A 9,602-nucleotide genomic window follows, 5' to 3' on the forward strand; every position below is an offset into this window, starting at 1 on the left:
GACAAGTAATGGCATCTTTGCTGGGCATTTCTGGCATGATTCAAAGCCGCTCCAGCTGGATTTGGGTTCGCCTTAGGTGCTTTTATTATAGGAGGGTGTCACGATCCATTCTTACGAAGGGAATTCATGATGGTTCGTCAATTGATCTCAGAGTGCAAAAAACCGACACAGAGAGGGGATTTGCAGTAATAATCAAGAACAAATGCACCTTTATTGAGCAACCACAGCAAAATGTGTTAGGGGGGGATTGGGGAAAAGGGAAAGAATAGGGAAAAGAGAGGGAGGAAGAGAAAGGAAGGCATATAGCTACCAAACATAGAATGACAAAATCCTTCGAAGTCCAGTTGATGGAGTTCGCCTGGTCATGTCAGGGAGGTCTTGAAGACACTGGTCAAGTCAAGGTTCTTTATAGTCCTTTTTTGGTAGGGGGAAAACAGGTCTTCGAATTACTGGGGGGAATCAAGTACAATGAAGAATAGTCTATTGAAATTTCTGAGGAGAGAGAAGGCATTGAAGAAGGGTACACACAGTACCCATATTCTCAGCAGTAGGCAAGAACCATCGTCTTCTTGGTCCAATGGTCACATCTGCAGGCAAATATCTCGCTTTGGTCAGGTCAGCTCCCTCGCACACCTCCCCACGTTAGGGGTTTCAGTCTCAGTCCTTGAGGGAGAGGCTTCTCCCATCTCAGTCCATCTGTCACTGTGGTTGTAGAACAGATGAAGGATCTTCTGTGGGGACCACCAAAGGTTACCCCAGAAAAGTCCAGCCAAGCTGAGAGATGGGGAAATTCCAGGGCTATTGTTGGGAAAGTGAGTGTAGGCGAAAAAGAGCAAGGTGCCCCTTCTTTCACTAGGTTCAGTGTTCCAATACAGCAAACACACTTGCAAACAGTAGCTTGGCAGGCCAGAAGCTCTGCTCAGGCCTCAGGATCTTGGCAAGCAACCATCTCGAGCAAGACCAGGATTCCAACCAGGGTGTTTTTCGGTCATCCCAGTTTCTGTCCTTTCATGACAATCATGAGGCAGATGAGAGAAACTTCAGACAGAGACTTACAGAGGGAAATGTGTCTGATGGTGTTGATTTTGTTTGATCTTTTTTTTTTTTGACCACTCCTGTCCCCCCTCTTTGGCTTCTTCACCCCTTCACCCACATGCCCAAAGCTTCTCTCTATGCCTGGGTGATATTCTTTTTCATTTTTGCTTCCTTATGAGATTTATCTTGTAAAGTTTTCATTTGGGAGTTGTGAATTAGGGCTTTAAGTGTCTTTCCTGAGTCACCGTTGGCAGAAATGAGAGCGAAACATGAATTAAGTCACCTTTTTTGGGTCACTTGTGTTCTAGGGAGCCTTTAATGGAATCCCAGACTGGTTTGGGTTGGAAGGAACCTTAAAGCTCACCCCATTCCATCCCTTGCCATGGTTAAGGACACCTCCCACTAGACAGGTTGCTCCAAGCCCTGTCCAATTCAGCATTTTCAGAGTTGATTTAGTATTTTTCCAACAGTGGAGTTGATGAGCTATCTGCCTTCCTGGCTATTGACGAAACTTTCACTTCCCATAACAGGGCAGAGCTCCTGGGGGGCTGCAGCTCCTCCTGAAGGGCAGCTCTGATCTCTGCTCTCTGTGAGCAGGGACAGGACCCCAGGGAAGGGCTGGAGCTGTGTCAGGGCAGGGTCAGGCTGGAGATCAGGAAAGGTTCTTCCCCCAGAGGGTGCTGGCACTGCCCAGGCTCCCCAGGGAATGGCCACGGCCCTGAGGCTGCCAGAGCTCCAGGAGTGTTTGGGCAGCACTGCCAGGGATGCCCAGGGTGGGATTGTTGGGGTGTCTGTGCAGGGCAGGGGTTGGACTGGATGACCCCTGTGGGTCCCTTCCTGCTCAGGATATTCTGTGATTCTATTGCCCCAATTCCTTTGGCACAGGAAGGTGATCAAAGCAGCTGCTCCCTGAGCAGCTGCAGCTGGGCTCTCTCTGCATCCTGCCACGTCACACATGATGGTGACAGCAGAGCTTTTGGAGTGGCACTGGCTCCACAGCACCTCTGTATTCCACTTTGGTGTGCCTGAGGATGGGATATGCCATGATGACCCTGCTCCCTCTGCCCCAGCTGCATCTCCACCTGACTGGTTCTTCCCTTGCTGGAAGTTCCTTTTCTCTCAGGAACATGGTGGGATTCTTAGGGGTGTCCTGTGCAGAAATAGCAATTGGACTTGACAGGTCCCTTCCAACTCAAAATATTTTGATTCTATGATTAAAAACATTCACCAGCTCAGCCAATTCTACTGGCTGTGTTGAAGGACTGAAATCACAGGCCAAAAACAGGAACAATTATGTAACCTTATCCCTGAGGGCTTGCTCCTGTATGGTGACAGCTGGAACTTTGCCGGCAGTGACAGCAGAAGGAAATCCCACCCCTCACCTCGATATGGTCCCCCCAGGTCACAGGGTCTGCTGTGCTCTGACCAACCCTGGTGGTGCTCTACTTCCAGTGCTAGAGCATTTGTTTCCCAACACCTTCCCTTCTGCAGAGCAGGGCCTCAAACAGCCCTCCCTGGCCGGGAGTGAGGAAGCCAAGAGCCTCCAGGGAGGTGCTTGACGCGAAGCCATAGCTGACCCTTGAACCAGAACCACCTCACCAGGCCTCCCATGGATGATCCTTTTCAGAATAAACCTGTTCACTGTGAGCCCAATGCACTGAGCCACAGCTCCAGCTGAGCAGGGCTGGTGCCTCTGTGCTGCCCTTGAACCTTCACCAGCTGGAGAGAGGGAAGGACAACCTGCCTGTCCTCCAGTCAGCACTGTCTTGTTTAGGATGGATGTTTATGGGAGAAATAGATGAGTTTTAGACTGATTGTGTTTTTATGGATAAGTAAACTATGTTTTCTCAGGTTTCTGCTGATGGGAGAAGTTCTGGGTATTAATCGTTCTGTCTGAGCTAAATTTAAATCCTTTCCCATATCTAAACTCCAAGACCACAGAAATCTGTATCCTAATGTTTTTCATTACATTACATGGTTAAGTGAGATATCACTTTAAAAATGAGATTTTGAATTCCAAGTAATTTACTCCTTATTTTATTCAGTTCATTAACAGGAACAATAATTACCCTCCTCTGTGCAGTAAACACCAGTGGGAGGCAGTGGAGCCCAGGCCCACAACTGGGCCTTTTGCCCAAATGGGACTTTTGCCCACAATTAATTTTTTTCATGGTCCAAATTGTCCTGTCAAAATTGTAACTTTCCTTTTTTACTCAACTGGTTTTCCTTAATCCTAAAACTTTAAGCATGATGGTGATGGATCCTCAAACAGTCCATTGGCATTTCAGACTTTGGATGAGTTTTGAATTTTAATTCTTTGTGGTTGAGTGGAATTGGACAAAGAAATATCTGGAACAAAATAAGCACTATGACACAGGATTTGGTGGGCCTTGAATAGAATTTCAAGCATTCATTTGCCTAATGTGTAGAAATCAGATGTGGAATGTAAAATTATTGTGAACTCCCATAAAGTCCAATTTTAATTAAAATAATGGGATCAACTAATCTCAGCCTGGTTAGGGTGGGAAGGGACATTAAAGCCCATCCAGTCCCACCCCTGCCATGGCAGGGACACCTTCCACTATCCCGGGTTGCTCCAAGCCCTGTCCTACTTGGCCATGGACACTTCCAGGGGTGCAGGGGCAGCCACAGCTACTCTGGACAACCTGTGCCAGAGCCTCAGCACCCTCACAGGGAAGAATGTCTTCCCAATATCCCATGTAACCCTGCCCTCAGCCAGTTTTTATGGTTTAAAAACCCTGAATGATGTTTTTGTGTGTCTTATGCCAACTCTACCTTTCCAAGCTGCAAAACTGGCAGTGAATTTAGCCAGTCTTACAACTTTATATATACAAATTTGCTTTACGTGGTGGAAAATATGAATTCAGATGTGTCCTCAAAGAGGTGGAGCCCTGCCCTTGTAGGACAGGTATGGCTTTGTTGACTCAGTCCTAAATATTGCACTGAGAACTGTAATAGTTTATAACTGACGTAATACATATTGAATAGGGAGCACATGGTATCATTTGGTGCTTTCAAGGCTCCAGATGAATTTTGGCATTAGTTCTGTTACAGCTCAATTTTCCATCTCATGATATCTCAGTGGCACCAAGTTTGACAAGAGCAAGTATTCACAGCATCCCTATTGACAGGCAGTGGATGCATCTGTCTGGCTGCTTTTCCAGCTGAAATTGCAGGCCAAGGAGCAAAGCGACCCTCTTGAGAGCAGACTGGACCAACATCTGACAAATAAATAGCTAATCATCTCTGCACACAAGTCTCTGCTGACACCAGACCTCAAAGTCAAACCCAAATGATGCCAAATGAACAGGCAGGAGAGGAGACAGTCAGCTGAAATATTTTTTCCCCAAAATGTTTGTTTGAAGCCTGTGGCTCTGTGGTTAGGAATTTAGAGGAAGCTGAGTTAGACCTTGCTCAACATGTTTGGATTCAACATGAGGAAAATTTCTGACCATGAAAAAAACCCAAGAGGAGTTGTTAGCCTGACATCTCATAAATGAGGAAGGCAAAGATCGACCTCCAGAGGCTGGAGGACTTTGCCAATTCAAGAGAGTTGAAAGACTTAGCAAAAATTACCCAAATCTGAATGAATTTGAATTTTCCAAGAGACCAGCTAGCATTCTTTAGCTAAAAAGGACCAGCAGTAAATACTGCTGGCAGACAGCGATCCTGGGAAATAGCAAAAACTTATTCTCAAAGCCTTTACCTGTCTGTGCTGGAACAGGTGACGTACAGAACGTGCTGGATGCTGTATTTCCAGTTCAGTCAGACACCTAACCTCATTCATTTTTTAGGCTTAGGAACCAGGTGGGAAAATAAGGAAATAGGAGAAAAAACTTTTGACTGGGTAGAACAAGGTGCTCTGGTGAGGCAGCTGTAAAGCTGTGTCCAGTTCTGGGCCCCTCCTGGAAAGAGAAACATCGAAGGGCTGGAGCATGTCCAGGGGAGGGAATGGAGCTGGGGAAGGATCTGGAGCACCAGGAGCAGCTGAGGGAGCTGTGGGATGCCATGACCCATTGGTTGGCTCATTGTAAAACCTCATCAGACTGAACAAAGGTCAAGGAGCTCTTGTGCTTTTATTGTAGTGTTGCCTCAGCTCCAGCAACCAGCCAGCTCAGTCTAGAGTATAAACTCCAAAGGTGTTGACCAACAAGCTCTTGAATATTGACAATGCACTTCCACAGGAGTGGTGGCTACAAGCCCTTAATTTTGTGCCCTTTTCTTCAATGAGTTGTCAACTCCCACAACAAACTCCTCAGAGGAGCTGGCTCACAAGCCATAGTACCACTACTCAATCTCCCAACTCCCACATCCAACTTCCATACAGAGCACAGGATGGAATGTGAAAAGCATGCTTTGCCCAGGCAAAGCAAGGGAGCAGCTCCAGAGCACCCTGAAAACTACAGACCTGCCAGTGTCACTTCAGTGCCTGGTAAAGTTATGGAGAAGGTTACTGTGTATGGAAAATTTTTCATTGGTCACAGCCAGAATGGCTTCATGAAAGGAAGATCCTGCTTATCAAATGTGATTTCCTTTCATGACAAGGTGACCCACCTGGCTGACCCAGGAAAGCCAGGAAAGCCAGTTGATGGAATATTTTTGGATTTCAATAAAGATTTCAACGCTGTCTCTCCCAGGATCCTTCTAGACAAAATGTCCAGCCCACAGCTGGATAAAAACATCATGGAATGGGTGAGCAACTGGCTCACGGGTCAGGCACAAAGGGTAACAATAACTGAGGTGACATCAGACTGGGGACCTGTCACTGTTGGGATTCTACAGGTCTCCACCTGAGCTCTGTGCTCTTCAACACCTTCATAAATGACTTGGATGCAGGACTGGAAGGGATACTGAGCAAGTTCACAGATGATACAAATCTGTGAAGGAGCTGTTGACTCCCTCGAAGGCAGGGAAGCCCTGCAGAGAGACCTCAACAAATTAGAGGTGGGCAATCACCAAATGTATGAAGTTAAACAAAGGAAAGTGCTGGATTCTGCAGCTGGGATGGGGCAAACCTGGATGTATGGACAGAATGGGGAATAGGAGGCTGGAAAGCAGCGCCTGGAAAGGGACCCAGGGGTCCTGGTCAGTGGCCAGTTGGGTCTGAGCCAGCAGTGCCCTGGCAGCCAGGAGGGACATCCCTGTCCAGGGGGGAATCAGGCCCAGCATTGTTGGCTGGGCATGGAGGGGATTGTCCCGCTCTGCTCTGTCCTCACCTTGAGCGCTGGGAGCAGTTTTGGCCACCACAAGATAAAAAAGACATTAAGCTGTTGGAGAGCATCCAAAGGAGGGAATCAAAGATGGTAAACAGCCTTGAGGAGAAGACATATGAGGAGCAGCTGAGGGCAACTGCTCTGTTCAGCTGGAGGAGACTAACAGGAGACTAATCACAGTTACAATTTCCATGTGAAGGGAAGAGACAAACACTGATCTCGTCTCTGTGGTGACCAGGGAAGGACCAGAGGGAATGGCTGGATCCTGGAGTGTCAGCAGAGGTTTAGATTGTGTATAAGGGGAAGGTTCTTCCCCTAGAGGGTGCTGGCACTGCCCAGGCTCCCCAGGGAATGGGCACAGCCCCAAGGCTGCCAGAGCTCCAGGAGTGTTTGGGCAGCACTGCCAGGGATGCCCAGGGTGGGATTGTTGGGGTGTCTGTGCAGGGCCAGGAGTTGGACTCTTCTTGTGGGTCCTTTCCAACGCAGGACATTCTGTGGTTCTGTGAAATAAAGTCAGAAAAGAGGGAGGAAGAGAACAAGAGCAGACTCTCACTAGTCCTTAGATCCCACCTTATTCCTGGAGCTGAACTTGTGAGACAAAGTGAAAGAGAGGAAAAAGAGAACCAGGGGCCCAATCGACTTCCCTTCATAGTTAACCCAGTGCAGCCTCTTATGTAAATTAGATTTTTTGTTCTGTTTTATTCACAAATGCACAGCCAACCCTTCGAGAGGGGAAGCTGAGCATGAGTCTCTGAGAGTTGGCTCAGGTCCACAGGACCTGATCTGATCACACCTTTCCTGTTGTGACAGTCACAGTGTCTTAGGCAAATCATGCCTGTGCCTGATCTTCTCAGGGGATGAAAAAGGAGGCTCGGGGGGACCTTGTGGCTCTGCACAACTCCCTGACACGAGGGGGCAGCCAGGTGGGGTCAGGCTCTGCTCCCAGGCAACAGGGACATGACAAAAGGAAACAGCCTCCAGCTGTGCCAGGCAGGTTTAGTTTGGATATTGGGAAAAATTTCTTCATGGAAAGAGTGGTCAGGCTGTGGCTCAGGCTGCCCAGGGCACAGGTAGAATCTCCATCCCTGGAGGTGTTCAGGGGATATAGTTAGTGGTGGCTTTGGCAGTGCTGGGTCAACAATTGGTCTTAATGGTCTTAGAGGGCTTCTCCAACCAAAATGATTTCATGGTTCAGTGATTCTGGGTTGTGACTAGGATTACAGGTGTTGTAGAAAAATGGAAAGAGGTTTGCAAACATGAGTTTGGGCATAAGCAAATCCCATTGAAAAGTTGCTGGCCAAGAAGTACCCATAGGGGCTTGAAAAGGCTCCCTCCGTGGCTGAAATGGTGGAGTGTTTCTCCAGGTAACCTCTTGATGCAGCCCAAGGGTTGGATCAGTGCAGGATCGTCTCAGAGCAGTGACATGGACAGACTGTGACTGGTCATGGTGCCTTTGCCTGGTGTCACATGCTAGACACTGTTCTCAAGTGTCTCCATGACACCTCTCTCTGCCCACCACTGGTTTCATGGCAGGTTCCAAACTCAGTCTTACTTTATAAAGGAATAGTAATTCTAAAGATTAAACTTTTTTAGGTGTATCAGGAACCACAAAGATCAGAAGATGGTCTAAACCTCTGTGTCTTGAGCCTCAAGATGTGCCAGTGGAGGTTCAAGTTGGACATGAGGAGGAATTTCTTCATGAAAAGGCTGGTCAGGCATTAGAAGGGGCTACTAAGGGAGGTTTGGAGTCTCCATCCCTGAAGGTGTCCGAGGAATACCTGGACATGGCACTCAGTGCTCTCATCTGGCTGATAAGGTGGAGACCATTCACAGGTTGGAGTCAATGATCTTGGGAGTCTTTTCCAACCTGAATGATTCCAGGTTTCTGTAGGTGACTTTATAAACTCAACTCTTTGCCTGGATCATGCTGTACATTAAATAGGAGGGGGATGATTGGGTTGGATATAAATTACTCTGGCGAGGAGGAGGACCTTAGAGAGAATCAGTGGGTGACTTTGCTCTCGCCCCTCCCAGCTGAGGATGCCTTCTTGGTAACATTTTGCATACAATTATAATTACCCATGTTAGCACATCATTATTAGTATGGTTGTTGTTCATCATCATCATCATCATCATCATCATCATCATCATCATCATCAATCATCATTCTACTGGTGCTGGTGCATTTATCAATGGCAATTCCAAATGTGTATTTCTGTTGTTTCAATAATTCCTACTGTTTGTGGATCTGTGATTATGCAAGTCCTTATTGCACAAGACCAGACTTGTGGTGCCCAACTGGTCGTGATTGGAAATTTAACCCAGCTGTTCCCATCCCCTCTGAGGACCAGTTGGGACAAAGGGGGATTATTTTCTGCCAAATCCTATAATCTTCACATGACACCAATAATTGTCATGGGCAAACACTTGATGTTGGAAAAAATAATTTAGTTTGTTGGAAATTAAAATATGTTTGGATGTTGAGAAACCAAGACAAGATTTAAACCACCTTTTTCCCAGGCTCAGCTTCACATCCCCAACTCCTCCCTTTACCTCTAGCCTGGGTAGTGCAGTGGGGATGGGGAATGGGGGATGTGGTCAGTGTATAAAAAATCCCCTCTGCTGCTCATCGTTCCTTGCCTTTTTCCTTCTACAGGGTGGGTACTTCATGGGATAGGTGTGGTTTCTTCATGACACACCCACCTTCTCCTGTATTACCCCAACATCCTGTTGTTACCACAGTCTGGACATTCACAAATCCAGGGAGTTTTGACTCATTCTCTTGCTTGGGGTGGAGGAGGGAAATGGGGACTCCATTGTTGGTAGAGTCAATGTCCTTGGACATTTTTGGAGGAGTGACTGCTTGTGGCACTCAGTGGTCTTGTCCAGCTGGTGACTGGTCACAGGTTGGATTTGGTGGTCTTGGAAATCATTTTCAACCTAAGTGATTCTGGGATTCTGTGATCCTGGTCATGGGGCAAGAGAGAGGACAGAATATGAAAGGGTCTTTCAGTTTGTTCCCAAGGAGCAACATGAAAATTAGTGACAAGAATCTCTCAAGCAGTTTTGTAACATCTCAGAATCCCAGAACCCCAGACTGGTTTGGCTTAGGAGGGACTTTAAAGCTCATCCTGTCCCACTCCCTGCCATGGGCAGAGACGCCTTCCACTATCCCAGGGTGCTCCAGGGCCATCCATCCTGGCCTGTCTTCATGGATAATGTGCCATGGAGCGCCATGTCTGGCCCCATCAGTGACTGTCAGTGTGTTGGCTCGAGGCTGGGGAAGGAGCTGGAGCTCTGGGAAGTTGGGATGTGGGCTGGCATGGTCCTGGT

This window comes from Agelaius tricolor, unplaced genomic scaffold (genome assembly GCF_023055355.1).
Source record: "Agelaius tricolor isolate 1412-34295 unplaced genomic scaffold, bAgeTri1.0.p SCAF_30, whole genome shotgun sequence".
Taxonomy (NCBI): domain Eukaryota; kingdom Metazoa; phylum Chordata; class Aves; order Passeriformes; family Icteridae; genus Agelaius; species Agelaius tricolor.